We start from the raw sequence: 16663 nt of genomic DNA on the forward strand, positions 1-16663 counted from the left end.
GTGTCCCGAGTCCAAGCATTCCAGACTCCTGTTCATACATCTCCTTCTGACTCATGTAACTTCTGCTTTAAAGATACATGTTTCTAAATCCTTTGGAGCACCTTTTCAAAGAGGATATCTTTTCTTGTTATCATTACTCTCCTCTAGCACTGGTATAATTAAACGCAGGCAGCAGCCTCATTATTCCTGAGCAGTCAGGGCCCTTTGTGCTCTCTTTGATTGGCTGCTCAGAAACATCCCTGTATGCAAGAAAAGGACAGATTATATCACCTGGCTGGTGTTAAACAACAAAGCAGGTGAATACTGGCAAACTAATAGGCTTTATTTCATTTGAACAAATTACTGTTGGACTCCTGGTCTCAGAGCCTGCATTAGTGAGACAGATACTCTCATGCATCAAGGAGACATATTCTACCTTGCATAAAACATCTCCGTTAAAAACCCACTTTGCTTCGGGAGGTGGCAGTATCCTAGGCAATATTCATCAGCAGTGACAAGACTTGCCCAGCATTTCGGTATGATCAAGCAAACAAAAGTAAAGTGTTCTGCATAGCTCCAGCCACCCTTTGATTTCTGCTGGAAGAAAGTGCATCATGAATTGTGTATGAGAAGCTGCTGCGTCCTTCCCACCCAGCCTATGTGTCCCTGATAGAAGAGGCACAGTGGAAAGAAGCTTCCAGAGATCAGCCTTTGCATTTCAGCCTTCTGAAGTTGAACACATACATCGCCCAGCACAGGAGACTGTGTGTCTAGTGGTCCAGTCTTCCTCGCCAATTCATTCATTCAACAGATACTTATACCAAGTTCTGTCTTCCACATTAGGGATTCCTGCCAAGACAGATAAAGTCCTTTCTTGTGGTTATGTTCTATGTGAGCGAGGCAACAATAAGTAAGTACAAAAATAGCTGGCTGCAGACAGTGGTAGCAGGAACTCAGTAATGCAGAGTAACAGAATAGAAAAAGGCTCAGGACACGCAGTAGCCGGAGTGAGACAGGGTAGAGGTTGGAGATGCTCGACAGTGCTGACTTGGAACTGGGACATGAGTGTGGTGATGCGGAAGGCCATGTGAGAATCTGGGGAAGTTTTCAGGAGAAGCCAGCAAGCCCTTCTGAGGAGCACAGGGCAGCGTGAGCAGAGCAGAGCAGAGCGAACAGGGGAAGCCGTGTACACACTGGAGTGAACTTGAAGGCCAGAGTGCACAGGCCCAGACGAGGGAGGAGGCTGCAGGAGAAGCCATCCGGTGAGGCAGCGTGGTGGCTTGGATGAGGGAAGAGATAAATTAACAATGACAAAATCTCAGTTGTATTTATTTGTGAAAACAAACAGTTGTTGCTGTGTCAGCTGCAGTAAGGGAGGCGAAAAGAAAAATACAAGGACAGTTACATCTAGGTGCTTCGCTTAACAGCCAGGCCGCTGGTGGTGCTCTTTCCTGGGCCCAGAAAGGCAGAGGTGAAATCGCTGTGTGGGAAAAGCTGAAGTTTCTCTGTGTACTCGTTAGGTCTGAGGTCTTGATATCTGCCTTCGTCTCTTCAGGCTTCCATAACGGAACAGGCAAATGGAGTGGTCTGTAAATAATAGAAGTTTGTCTCTCATAGATACACAGGCTAACAAGGCTAGGGAGTCCAAGGTGTGGGCACCATGGGAGCCTCATCAGCTGAGGGCCCACTTCCTAGCTTGTAGACCACTGTCTTCTCCTTGTGTCCTCACATGGTGGAAAGCGGGATGGAGCTCCCTGAGGTCTCATACGTGTACAAGGAGGCTCGCCTTCTGGACCCTAAAGATGCGTCCTCCTGATTCCTGACAGTGGGTTTTTGGTTTCAGCCTACACATTTGGACAGGACGCAGGACACTGCATTCAGTCCGTTGAAACATATCAGATGTTAATTAAATGTTTTTTACCTCAAGTGAGAGGTTAGAACTAAAGTTGCAAAGTATAGTACTTGAAAGTACCAGTCTGGTGTTCTTTAAAGCCTAGAATGGGGAAGGTTTTCTAAGAAGAGAAAGAACAGGGGACCTGAGGTTGGAGAGCGTTTTCCTTCCTTACACAAACCCAGGGGTTCAAGCAGCTGAAACAACCCAGAAGAAAAGCCAAAATCCAGTCGTTGGGAAGAATGTTAGTATTCAGAGGTAGAAGAGATAGCATATGAAATATACAGATGGGAAAAAAGTATGAAATTAGGAAAGAAAGAGGGGAAATTATTTCCAAAAGTAAAAACTATTTTTGTTAAGTGATATATTGAGGTCTTGCTAGGTGAGGATAGAATTAGATTTTTTTCAGAGTAGAGATTATTAGAGAATTTTTCAAGAGTTCTATGAAATGGAGGTGGAAAAGCCCTGGCAATGAGGACTAAAAAATCAAGAAATGCCTTGGTTTCATGATAGACCAGATATCCTGAGAAATGCCTCCTGCTGTGGCCCCTAGAAGTATCTGATAGCTATCATTTTAGATGTTTAGTAACCACTGACTGAACAAATAAATGAACAGCTTCAGGCTTCCTTAGATGCACAGAATTAAACACATCCCTGTGTCCCAGATGCTTTCTTGTTGGCAGCTCCCATGGCTTCTAGCCTGGGGTGAGACTTGCTTTCCACCACTCCACACAGCATGGGTAAATCTTTTTTAGTTTGCTATCCTGCTAAGTGGGGATGATCTTATCTATCTCAGGGGTTTATGAATTGTCCATGGCTCTCTTTGACACAGTTAGTGCCCTTGGAAGTCCTCACTGTGAGGGCCAGAGGCTGTGCTACTGAGGCCGGTGGCTGCTGGGTTCCTGTATCTCCTCTCCAGTTTATAGGGCCACTTCCTGAAGATGCTGCCCAGTGCAGCCTTGTGCTATCTGTTGGGTCACAGCCTGAGTTGTGGGCTGCCACGATGGGAAGGCAGATGGGGTGTGTGGAAGCCTTTGGTCAGGCTCGTCGTGTAGCCATTGGAGACTCAATTTCCAGTGCTCCATGTACCTAGCATTTGCTGTGTACCAGGCAGTGTCCTAGACATCTAACATTTCCATTTTATAGGTAAACACAGTACAGCTCAGAAAGAAGTGAGATGGCCGGAGCCATGATTTCAGCTCTTTCAGTTATTCTTTCATGTATTTTGTATTTAGGATTGTTAAGTTCTTCCTGGAAGATTAATCCCTTTATGGGGCATGTTTTTCTTTAACTCTAGTGGTTTTTCTTTTCTCTGGAGTCTGGTTTGTTTGATGTTAATATAACCATTCCTATCTCTCTATCTCTATCTGTCTGTCTATCTGCCTATCTGGTGGTATATATCTTTTTTCATCTTTTTATTTTAGGCTTACCCATGTTTTAATTTGAAATGAGTTTCTAGAGTGCAGGAGACTGTAATATTGATTATGTCCAAAGCAGGCCGAAAGCACTGTGGGCTGCAAAGAGTTAGCCCCACAATTGGCTTGTTATGAGAAATGAGTCAGCCAAAGCCTATGTGTTGAGGTTAGAGTAACTTGAACCCAAATCCCATTCCCGCAGCTAAAACCTTCTTAACTAGAAGGACAATGTTCTAATTACAGCCATATACTTTGTCTCTTCTATTCCTAACTCAAGAATGCTTTGTCTTGTCTTTTACAACCCTTACTTACATTAATTTCCATAGAAACTTCATAACTGTGCATCCTTGAATGAAGTATTGCCCTTGCATGTAGCTCACCTATACCTCAATTGATTACTGATAGCAATCAGTGGCTTGGACTGACCAGTGGCTTTTTGATTACACCAGCATTGGCTCTCTTGGCTCCTTGCTTTCTGTCTCTCTTAGTTTTGTCTTTTAGTCCCCCCTCCCACCAGGCCTGAGTTGTACATTGAGCAGGAGACTGGAGCTTACTGCAGAAGTTTCTGGTAACGTCTCAAGGGTCCCCAGTACTAGAGATGTGAATACTGTTAGCTTGGCCTGCCAATCTCTGTCTTTCAGTTAGTTTAATTAGACCATTTATATTTGAATTAACGATGGTATGGAAGGGTTTTAAGGTTGCAATTTGCTTTCCCTTTGATTTTGTTGTTTGTTGTGTCTTTGTTTCTGTTTTCTTACTTCCCTGTAGGTTACTTGGACATTTTTTAGGATGCTATTCTGATATGCTTGTAGAGTTTTGAGTATATACATTACAGTAGACCATCCTCTTCTTTAGGAAACATGTTCCAAGACCTCTAGTGGATGTCTGATACCACAGAGAGTACTACATCTTATATACACTATGTTTTCCCAGAATTTACAAACCCATGATACAGTTTAATTTATAAATGAGTCAGAGTAAGAAGTTAATAACTAATGCAATAACATAACTACAACTATATACTGTAACAAAAGCTGTGTAAATGTGGTCTCTCTCAAAAATGGTTACTTGTACCCGAGCATTACAATTCCACCTCAGCCAATCTGATAACAGAGACAGCTACTAAGTGACTAACCCAGCCTCAAATACACAATTTTTTGTGTGTTGTTACACACAACAAAGGGAATAAAGACCTTGAGTGATTGATTTTAAATCATATTTTGAACAGTTAGGATATTATATGATGAGACTGGGTCCTACTGACAATTTTGCATGTTATGTTAGGAGACTCTGGGTCCTTTGCAATCTTTGTTTAGCCCAGAGTCCCCTAGTGTGGTACAACACAGGGCTGAGGAGCATGTGTATGTTTGGTTTCCCACTGGACACCACCAGTGTCACCTCACACCCTGGCTTACACTGCCAAGTTGCTTCTCAGTAGCAGTAAAAGCTGTTTCCTGTCAGACCACGCACAATCCTGTGTCAGGCTCTGCTAGATATAATGCGAAAGCAGTGACCTTTAGAATGAGTACATGGTGTGGCCTGCTAAGTTGTCTTCATTTTAAAATACACTTGCTATTTTTAAGTGAAATTGGAAAGGGATTGGATAGTTCAATACAATTGAAACATCTGTAATAGGTACACTGTACACATCAATATAGTTGTCTTTTTTTCCCTTTCTTTCCTTCCCTTCCCTTCCCTTCCCTTCCCTCCCCTTCCCTTCCTCTACCCCTCCCCCCTCTCTCTCTCTCTCTCTCTCTCTCTCTCTCTCTCTCTCTCTCTCTCGTCTTTCTTTCTTTCTTTCTTTTTATTTTTTTGGTGGCACCAGGGATTGAACTCACGGCCTTAGAACGCCCCAGCCTGCTTAAAGAAAATCAATTTTTTATTTAATTTCAAGATGGGGTTTTGCTAAGTCACTAAACTCCCTGGCCTGGGCTTTAATTCAACCTGCCTGCCTCAGCCTGGCAGAGTGGTGGGATTATCGCCACGCAGCACCACACCTGGCTAAGAATGTGTTTGAATATATTCAAAATAACTCAGCTGCACTTTTAGGTAAGTCAACATTTTTCCTTGCATATTTCCCACAGGACTAAACGGATCACAGCATTCTTTTCTTACTGTGCAGAGGCGAATGCATATGTGTTCTACTTCATCCAGCAAACAAACATGCCATATTCTTCATGCTCTCCAAAGTTTATTTTGTTGAAATGGGAGCAGTTGAACACAGAATCGTTCTGAGAGAAAAGTATAACAGGGAAAGGAGAGAGATTGGCCCCTGGCTGATTCATACAGCTGCTGGTAGAACTGTAGGTGGTTACTCAGCAGTCCTAATTTAGAGGAACTCATTTATTATAACAATCTCTATACCTTCTGGGTGCCAAATGGTATGATTCTGCTTTCACCAAACCAAAGCCACACAAAAAGGAATCTAAAAGATTACCCCTGAAGCACTTATACATCTTCACTCTTCTGACAGTCCAGTGAGTAAAGTGTGAAAGTTTAGGCTAAAAGTTTCACAGCTTATTCATGCCACATTATAATCGGGCTTCAGTGCCAGACTTGGCAGACACTTTTAATGCTAAGTTTCCTGAGGGCAAGCACTGTTTCCTGGACACTTCTCTATCTTCTAAAACGCTGCCTGGGAAACTGGATGAACCAGCTACACCCACAGGTGTGGTAGATATAGTGTTTGTACCACTTGGTCCTGAGCTGCTCTGCCTGTGAAGAGAAGGATTCCGTTTTCAGATCTCTGACTCGCAGATGGGCAATAACTGGAAGTCAGAATGTCTTAGTTTCCACCCTGATCAGAATACTCATTGTCCAGTGGAGAGCTTTAAACATTTCTATTTTTAAAGCAGTTTTGAACCTGGACAGGAAGTGATCACAATACATCACAACAGTGGCCTGCCTCGCAAGCACCAGGACCCGAGTTTGATCCCTGGTACCACAAAAAAAACACACAGAAAAACAAAACAAAACAGAAAACAAACACAATACATCACAAGTCTGGTGAGAGAACTCAGATGGAAAAAGAGGTTAGGGAAGTGATCACTAAAAGGTAAACTGCTCATTCTTAGCAAGAGGATTTGTATTTCTGTTGCTTGTTATGATCATACTGAAGTCACAGAAGATGAGAAGATGTAATCTTGCAGATTTTATTTCTTTTATCCATAGAATTTGAATGTCTTAAAGGCCTGACTTGTAGAAGAGATGCGGGAGGCCACAAAGAGGGTCTATCAGTGTTCATTCTCCCACCCTCGATTTGATTCTTTCTTCCATGCCAAAAAAATTGTCCTTCCATGCCAGAAGATTACTTCGCATCCTCTACAAAATATTTTCTTTTCAGTTTCTTGGACTCCACTGTCTTGGGGAGTTGTGACTGATGATGAGAAATTTCCTTAAGAAAAATGGAGATAGGCATGGGTTTGGTCAAGCGTAATTGTAGGCCTTCTCACAGCAGAAGAAAAATAGACATTATCACAACCAATGTTTTCAAAGTTAACTACGGCACATTGCTTCTTTGCTCTTCTAATATTTTTTAAAGTTTTCTTCATTTCATCATTTGAAATGCACTCATTCCTATGAAAGTAGAAAATGCAAACTGTAATGTTCTTAAGAAACTACACAATATTGGGTTTTGATACCATCAAAATTGTTACACTAGGACCTTATCATTGCACAGAAAAGAGAGAAACAGAAGGAAGATACTGGAATTTGTCAAATAATTTAATAGTTTCATCTCCAAGAAGGAAATATTTCTGTGAAAGAAATGGTTCCCAGGGACCCAAAGGCAGATTCAGAACTTCTAACACAGATATACACCTACAGCTTTATGTTGTACTGGGTGTCATTGACTTGGCCATTGCATGTATATACTCACAAGCCTTTTGGAGGAGGTCTTTTTTACATTGTTCCTGGACCCTGCTAACTTTATTATTTTTTATTCTTTTGGTTTTTTGAGACAGGGTCTCATTTATGTAGTGAGACTGATCTGGAACTCACTGTGTAGCCCAGGCTGGTCTTGAACTCACAGTGATCCTCCTGCCTCAGCCTCCTGAGTGCTGGGATTACAGGCGTGGGCCACCATGCCCGGCTGAACACTGCTAACTTTAAGGAAACCTCAGTGTCCTTGTAGAAGGGAAGAGTTTTTGTTTCAATGGCAATACCATCTCCTGAGCTCATCATTGAGGACAGCTCATGATTGGCTCAGTTCATTTTCTATTGCTAATACCATAGGCTGAGTAAACTGTAAAGCAAATAGTTTTATTTAGGTGTATGGTTCTGGTCTGCACCTGCTGATTTCTTCCTTGCTGGTAGAGTCAAGAGAGGTGGTGTGGAACATCACATGGGGAGATTTTTTTGTGGTGGGAATTGAAGCCAGGGCCTTGGGCATGCTAAACACATGCTGTACTGCAGAGTTACACTTTCAGGCCTACCTCCCTCTTGTAAAGCCAATAATCCCCAATTATGGAGCCCCACTCTGATGACCTTACTTAATCTTAATCGTCTCCCCAAAGCTCCACCTCTAAACCACGTAGTTGGAATAGGCTTCTAACTTATTAATACCTCACAGTGGGGATTAAATTTGAGCATGAATCTTGGAAGGAATATATCATATTTAAATTGTAGCAGGTATTGTAAAACTAGATATTTAGAATAGTGTTAGATCAGAAAGAAACAGTCCCAAATAGACACTTGGCCAAATCAGTTCTTTTTTAGTATGAAGAGTATTAATAGAATCCCCAGGAATTTTAGAAAACTCATCATTAATCTTCTTGCTATTCCTTGAACATTTATGGATGATTTGTGTCTTACAGGAAAACCAATACAAATGAAATTGTATATTTTTCACTTTGTAGAGAGATTCAGTAATGGCCCAATTAGGTTCTCTAGTAAAGGGTCTCTCTAATTAGTGGATAGAAGTTCCAGGGAAGCTATGACCTTTTGTTCCTTCTTTTACTAATGGAAGAGGCCTTGTACCGTGTGAGGGTGGGCATAATGAGATTGTGCAGAAACCCACTAAGTAGGGTAATAAATATATTCTGACTGTTGTTGATTTTTCTGTGTGATAACCAGAAGGCCATTCTGTTGACTTCAGCAGCTGCTCATGGTGTGGTTTGACTCAACAATGATATTTTTTCCTCTGAACCTGGGATGTGTCCCTAAGTGTTGCTTTTCAAATAGAGATTAATGGAGTGATAGGAACTGCTTTGACAAGTTTCTTGTAGTTCTGAAACTAGAAAATAAAACAGACAGAAAGCCAAAAGAGGCACATGTAGCCTGGGTTTGCTTCAAAAGGAAATGCAAACAATGTCCTTCAGAGCAGGAAGAGTTCCAAGGTCAACCTTAATAGAAAGAGCAGAGTAGATATTACCCTCTGTAAGTATTAAGGAAAGCCATTTCCTGAATGTGAGGAAAACATGTAATCAGTTGACATCAGAAGTTTTAAAACATTGAAGGGCCCAAGGCCTGGGGAAAAATCAGCAGGGCAAGATAAATCGGAACCTGGAACAAGATCACAAAGACTCTTAATGCTACCCATGTTCTACCTTCTAACACAACTCAAGTCTGTCAGCCTTTCTCCATCATTTGCAGTCACTCAATCCATTCCTCCACCCTTTGTCCAGCAGACTCTGCAAAGAACCCTCAGCTACCTTCTTGCTTGGATTCAGAGATGGAGGGATTTTTAAAATGCCTGCCAGAGCATAATAATCTCCTTTACATCTCTGTCCAAACCCATATGCGGTCTGCATGACCCTGTGATTCCCTCATAGTTCAGTATTTCTCAGTCCCAGAGAGTTTTTTCACTAGGGTACAATATCTGGGACATTTTTGATTTGTCACACTGGGGTGGGCTATTGGCATCTATTGAGAACACTGTTGAGTACCCTTCAGGACCCAGGACAGAACCCCACAACAAAGAATTATGGAACCCCAAATATCAACAGACTGAGATTGAAAACCTCTGGGCCCTAGCCCCTGCCCACCCTAAAACTCTTCTTGGATCGTTCTGCCCCACATCTCTGACTTATGTTCCAGTCATGCTGGATTGATTTTATTGTCACAAATTTGCTTTTTTCTTTCTCATTTCTTGGCCTGTGTGCACTCTTTATTCTGAAGAACATGCTCTTTTGCTAACAACTCTTCCTGCCCATCATCTAAATGTGACCTTAAAAGTCACTTCCAGCTAAATGCAGCGGAGCATACCTATAATCCTAGCACTCTGGAAGGTTGGGGCAGGGAGATTGCATGTTTAAACCTAGACTGGGCAATTTAGTGACTTGGGGACACCCTGTCTCAAAAGAAAAAGGGGCTGGGATGTAGCTTAGTATATGTGCTCTATGGTTAGTCCCCAGTACCACACATGAACACACAAAAAGGAAAGTCTTTCTCAGGGAGACCTGGCCCAATTTCCACCCCATTTCTTATTATACTCATTGCTAAATGTTGTCTGAAATCCTGGGTAGGAGTGAGACTTCAGATTTTAAATCTTCAACATTGGCAGTCAGCCACTGGGAGAAGGCTGTTGGATACCAGTTCTGGAAGGGTTGAAGTGGACATGGCTAAGTGCTGAAATTTTCTTTTGTTTGATCATTTCTGGTATTGATGCACACTACTACACTTTTATTTTGTTCATTGTATTTTTCAGCTCCAGAATTTCTGTCTGGTTTTATCATTATTATTTCATTCCTTACTAAGTTTCCCATTCTGGTTATTTATTGTTTTCCTCATGTCACATAATTGTTTCTCTGTACTTTGTTGAGGTTTGCTGAACTTTCCTTATGCAGTTATTTTGAATTCTTTTTCAGGTAGTGGTTTAGATCTGCCCATTTTTTAGTCAGTAACTCGTGCCTTATTTTATCCATTTGGTGACATCATGTTCTCCTGACTGGGTCAGTGCTGCACATTTGAAGAAGTAGATACTTATCCCAGGCCCCACGGACAGGTTTCATTGGGCACATCAGTCATCACTTTACTGATGCCGGGGCAAAGCCCTCCACGTCTGCAGTCACGACTCATGCTTCTTCATTTCTCTTTCTCCATTCAGCAATTTGGAATCTTCTGGAAGATTCCAAGAGGCTAGTTCCTCAGTGAGCCTCCTTGGTCTGTGTGCTAAGGACAGAGCATCCCATTCATGTTATCTTATCACAGAGGGGAACTTCCAGAGCACAAGGGGAATTCTTTAAAGATGTGTTTTATCTTTACAAACGTTAAACACAAATTTAAGTAAGAGAGATCTTTCCTGTTAGCCTGTTGGATGGAGGTAGATAATTGATAGGTAGATAGATATAGATAATTGATAGGTAGACATCCAACCCTAGTCAAGCACATCAATCCAATGGAGACAAGTCATGTACACTAGAAACTTGATGCAGCCTTCTACTACTTGTAACTCCAAACCTCTTTCTTTTTGACTTGCAGTTGTGAGTTATAGTTGTTACCTGAAATTCATCCCTTGTGATAACCCCTAAACTAATAAATACCATGCAAAGACTTGTCTGAAAAGTTGACAAACAGTGACCCTATGAGGAGATGCTGACATGTTGGCTGGAGCAAGATAGAAGGAAATGTTGGATACATTTTCTCTCCACCAATAGAACTTAAATTTAAGTCTAAATCTTAAAGTAGAAAATTCCAAGTGTAGCAGTGCTGCTTGCCCCTTCTGCCGTCCTAAATAGCGTGCCCACAGAAATGTGGTTGTTGTAGATCTTTGGAAGATGAGAGATCGTGATCAGAGCCAGGACTGTCTTTAGAGATGGACGTGAGAGAAGAGCCCAATTCTGAAGAACTAGAAGAGAATCAAACCTTGTTTTTGGAATCATCAACTGAGAAGCATATCCACTTTGAGAGAAGATGTCAAGACTTCTGTGTGGTGTTTCTCTGCATGGGGAGTAATAAGTGCATCCATTCTGAGAGCACTAGAGTCTGGCAGAGTTCTGTCTAAGGGGCTGTGGTGGGAACTGCAAAGACAAAAGTAGGTCAGGTATCTGTTTGCCTCCACCTTGGTTTCCCAGGGCTGTGGTAACAGAGCACCCCAGGCTGAGTGACTTTAAACAACAGAAATTTATTTTTGCACAGTTGTGAAAATTTAAAGTCCAAAGTTAAGATGTCCGCAGAGTTAGCTCCTCTTGGAGGTCCCGAGGGAGAAGGTGGTCGGTCCATGCCCCTCTCCTGATCTCTGGTATCAGTCAGGAATCCTTGGTTTTCTTTGGCTTTTAGTTGCATCACTCCCATCTCTGCTTCTATGATCACATGGCATTTTCTCCATCTCAGGGTCCCCGAGCCTTTCTCTCTGTATGAGGACGTTAGTAATTGGATTTCGGGCCACTCTGACCACGTGACCTCACTTCATTGTGATGTCAGCTGCCAAGATCCCTTTTCCAGATAGGATCACATTTCCAAGGACTGAGGTTTAAGACCGTGGCATATCTCTTGGGGGACACAATTCAACCCTTAACCGCCTCCTTCCCTCTGGGACTGAACTCTTACATTCGAGTGCCTTCCGCCTTTTATCTTCACCTTGTCTTAGCCATTTCCCGCGTCATCTGGGACTCACAATCCTAGCTGGTGCACGACTTGCTCAGGTCATTGGAGCTATCCCTCCCATAGTGGATGCTATCTCAATCCAAACTAACCGCTGCAGGGTGGCTTTGGGTTTGAATTGTGGCCTCTCCCTGTGGCTCAGGAGGTGGGAGTGGTGGAGTGGGTGGCCAGCAGAATGCTGCACTTGTCCACTCATCGCCAGCACCCTCTCAATTCTCACTCAGGGCTTCTGTGCTCGTGTCTGTGTCAGCAGTGAGAACTGGCATGCTTCTGGGCTACAGAGTATGATCTGAAAATTTGTCGACTGTGTACATTTTAAAACATTATTACAGAGCTAGGGATGCAGTTTAGCGATTGAGTGCTTGCCTGAAAAAATGATTATGGTAAAAGACACGTTACCATTAATTCCCTACCAGAATTCTCCCCCGCACTTTGAACACACTCACCCCGCCGTTCTTGTCACTTTCTGAAGCAGTTCTGTAAGTCCTCTCTTTCCTGAGTGTCTTTATTTGTGCTGTCCTGGGTGCCTCATCGTTGTCCTGAGTGGATGAAAGATGTTTGCCTTTATGGTCACTTTGGCTTGACTTTGGGGAAGAGCAGAGGTCTTGAGGTGCTGTGGATGAGGAGACAGCATGATGTTTTTATGAGCCCGCCTCTCTGTTAGTTGGCACGTGGCAGCTGCCTTCACCATATCTTTGATCACATGTCATGAAGACATTCTTAAAAGAGAATGTCCAGAACTGTTTTAGGAAGTCGCAAGAACAATGGGATAACTGTGCTTGAAGAGCGGTTGAGAATTTAGAGGGGATGAGTGGCAAGATGTCTTTCACTGTAATCCATTGTTTGATTTATATATTTTTGTTACCGTTTGTGTAACCCTGTCATTGATGACAACTTTGCTGTCATTGTTTATCCTTCCTTTGCCTATCATTTACCCCTTGTTTTCTATTCCACACATATTTAGACAAAAGAAAGAACCGAGATAAGTACTGAACATTCATAGACTCTTGTTTGAAGTCCCTATTTAATTCCTTATGTAAAACACCTTTCTTGGTAATAATTTCAGAGCCATGAGGTTCTGAAAGAAGGAAGAAAAACTTTGCTATTGTGTTTTATGTAACTTAAAACCTCTCACTTTCTTTAGAACAGAGAGGTTGTAATCTCTAATATTAATGTATATTTATAAGGTGGATGGGATACAGAAATTTCAGTATTTTCATAGATTCTATCCTGAGGGTAGGGACCCAACTGTAATAGAAGTTGTAAATACGAGTAGCTATGCCAATCCCCTAAATCTTATGTTCTTTCAAATTAACTTAATTTAGGAATGCCATAATTTACAGTTTATCCATTCTGTTTACTTAATTTTTTATTAGGATAATTTTTAGAAGTCCAGATTTTGAAGAAAAATAAAATTGTACTGACATGGGAAATACAGAAACTAAAACAGGTAAAAATTACTTCCATTAACCTAAGTCTAAATAGCAGAAGCAGATAAAATGCTATTGGATTAATTAATATCTTCCTATTGCAACCTAAAATTTTTTAAAAAATAGAATAATTTATAAGAATTTTATTTTTATCAAAACAAATTCCTGGACACCGGAAAAGCTTTTCTGCTACTGTCCTTGCTAAGAGAGATTTGAAGGAGGGAAATTCCCGGCAATTCAAAAAGAAAACACCATGGAGGCAAATCCCTCTTGCCAGCCTCCTTATTTTCACTGTGTGAGGTTCTTAGAGGAGAATCCTGTTACTGTCTTTAGTGCACAGACCTATATGCACACTCAGTTTAAACACTGATGCCCGTAAGTAGGAAGAGGTGAGCATTTCCAAACGAAAGGCTTGACTCACATCCTTTAAGACCCTGCCAGAGCCTTGTCAGAAATCTGAGAATCACTGTGTGTTCTGAGTCCTGGTGGTCAGCTGGGGGCTTGGGTTAGAGGAGGTCTTTTCTCTCTCTCTGCAGACCACCATCTTGGCCTCTCTTCTCCATTCTTTATTTGCATGCGCAGGCCTTTTTTTTTTTTTATTGCAAATAGGGCTCTAAATCTTACTTTAGAAATGGATATTGCAGGATATGCTGGTGCCTGTGCAGCTGAAGCTATCAATAATGCTAGTTATGAAAACCTGATCATAAGTGTTTTTAGTCCATTAGCCATTTCACTTTATTTATGTCCCCTTTCAGGCAGGATTTGAAGCCAATATTCAAAAGATGAAGTTTGGATGAAGAGCAACACAAGGGGATATAAAACACTGTCACATTTTTTCATGCTAGAAAATTTTTCTTCCTTATATTATTTCCTTAAACGGCTCCTAACAATAAGTAACCTCAGGGGAATAAGAACAGCAGAGTGAGGAGCACACCAGGTAGATTTAATATCTGTCTGCTTCCCTTTCCTTTTCTTTTTGTCATTACATTTGATTATTTTTAAATTTCAAAAAATACCAGGCACCCATAAATGTACCGGTAGACAATTATGACACATTCCGCTCCAGCTCAGCTCCTAGTGGAAATTCAGTTCATGATTTATTAATAAAATCCCCTTTGCTCTTATTTGATGCTTTATCTTCCAAATAGCATTCAAGATGAACAGTTGAAGCTGCAAGGAGCTAGGGCTGCCTGTGCCTTTCCAGGGTCGGTGATTGTCAACTGCGGAGATTTTGCTGGCGTGTGATCACCGATTTAATGTCTCCCCCAAAGCCGCAGCTCAATCCTCCTCAGCGAGAAGCACTTGGAATTGTCAGCACACGGGCTTCCTTCCTGTGTCACCCCGGCTTGTGGGCAGCAGGGCAGTGGCCGCCCCTGCTGGACTTCTGTTCATCCTTTCCCAGTGCCCAAGGACAACGAGAACAAAGCAGGGCTGGCTAGGAAAAGGACGCCTCAGTAATTGTATCATATTAAAGCACGCAGTAAGAGAAATGCAAAGGAGGATGCAGCTTCTCCAGTAAGTGAACAGGCCATTTAGGGGGCCTTTAAAGGAGACAGTCCAGTTTAGCTGAATGTCCAAAGATATAAGCAGGGTAGTAACTCAGTGGTGGACCAACACCTGCCCGGAGCCCAGCGTTTAAGCCTCTGGCTTCTACATCCATCTCTGCTAATGACAGTGCAGATGCCAGGTTTTAAATCTTCATGCAGACCTCAAAAGAAAGCGAACGCTAGCCCCTTGACTCGCCTACTCTTTCTCTACGGAATCGTTTCTAATTGAATGTTAAGATCAAAGTTTAAGTTTATAAGAAAGAAAAACAAGTGCCGATAAATAGTTATTATCTGACATCCTTATGAAAATTCATGACCTGCAGCTGTATCAGAGGGGGCCTTATAAGAATTCTAATTGTGAACTATGCAGAGCTATTAAGTGGCTAGTATGCTTCAGTCTCTTGATAAGAAGTGAGTGAAATAATTGTCCTGTTTAACTTGTGCTTGTTAACCTTTAAGGTCAACTAGTTTGAACATACGTTTAATGAAATCCTGGAGCTAGAATTTATGATACTGCTGCTGAATGTTAAATTGGACAATTTACATAAGCAGGACATTAACCTTCTGAACACTAAATAGCATTTTAGCACTTAGCCGCTGGGGACAATAAGGGACATGTTCTATATATTTGTGATTAGCTTGCCTGGAAACTCTCATGATGACCAACTGGCCTAGCAAGTTTAGCAGCGTAATTAAATGAATGGGCTCAGCCTAAGTAAATTATCAGTGCTGTGTACAGTATATCATTATAGTTCGAAGGAAAGAAGGTATGAATAATTTAATATACATTACTAATTTATCAATGTGGAGTGACTTCGAGGAGGCTCTTTGTAGTTCATTGTTTTAAATTTGATATTTGATTTATCATTCATGTGATTAAAACTGAACCTTTTTCATCTCTTACCAAAAATATGCAGATGTAGATTTTTGTTTACTTATTTTTATTCTTGATTTAAAAGTTTCTTTTGAGGGGAAGGAATGGTGTTATCTGCCCTGGTGATATTGCAGAAGACCTACTGCTGTGTACCGATGAGCAGTTGGACTAGTGATTTGTCACAGTCAGGTGGATGCAGTCCTTTGCTCAGTAGCCTTATTGCAAGGAGGGCACCAACCTCTGGGCTGTTCCTAAGCCCAGCCTGCAACCCAGCAGCCATTATCATTATGGTTTGGAGGGGTCAAGTACCAGGGAGAGCAATTTGCACTTCTCCTAGGAAAATTCCTGCTGATTGCAGATAATCAATCCACTGGGCTGAATGTGCTAGAGTTGCCTTTGCAAGCTCAGTCTAACATTCAGGTGCATTGAACTTTAATGACCAAGCACCCATTTGGGAGAAGTCAGCCGGGGTCCCTGTCCCTTGGACCTGTGGGCCTGGACCAGAGCTCACCCCATGTCAGTGGCAGCCAGAAAGTCTCCATTTTTCACTTAGCAGGGCTCATAATCAGGCTAGGGATTGCCAAGCAATCTCTCCACCACTGAACTACATCCTTAGCCCCAAACTCCTCCTCTTATTCCTAGGAGGCCCTTTGAGTCTTGTGATTCTCTTTCCATTTCATTGTAACTCTCCTTGTCTCCCCTTTTTTCTTGAAAGACCCTCTGAATGTTGTACTTAAGCCCTTTTACCAGCTTCCCCTACCTGAAATCGTGCCTCCACCATCTCCTGTTTTAATAATGAGGAATGTGGAGGACCACGCTGCTGAGCTCCTGGTCCTTTTCCGATCTCAGTGGTTGTACTTTCTTCTCTACTCATCCCTTTGTCTTCAAAGGGACAAGACTGGTTCTCTTATCTCACCAGTGGCCTTTCTCTTTTCCCCTTTTCTGCAACAACTCACCCAAGTATATTCCTTTTCACTAAATGATAA

General features: G+C 41.9%; 1 long non-coding RNA gene across 3 annotated transcripts in view; it reads left to right on the forward strand.

The window, feature by feature from the left end:
* LOC104875116 overlaps nt 1-16663 on the forward strand; it is a 46867-nt gene that overhangs the window by 8509 nt on the left and 21695 nt on the right. The gene's annotated exons all lie outside the window — the stretch shown is intronic.

The sequence above is a fragment of the Fukomys damarensis genome, unplaced genomic scaffold (assembly GCF_012274545.1).
Source record: "Fukomys damarensis isolate Sample0158 unplaced genomic scaffold, DMR_v1.0_HiC HiC_scaffold_11, whole genome shotgun sequence".
Lineage (NCBI taxonomy): Eukaryota > Metazoa > Chordata > Mammalia > Rodentia > Bathyergidae > Fukomys > Fukomys damarensis.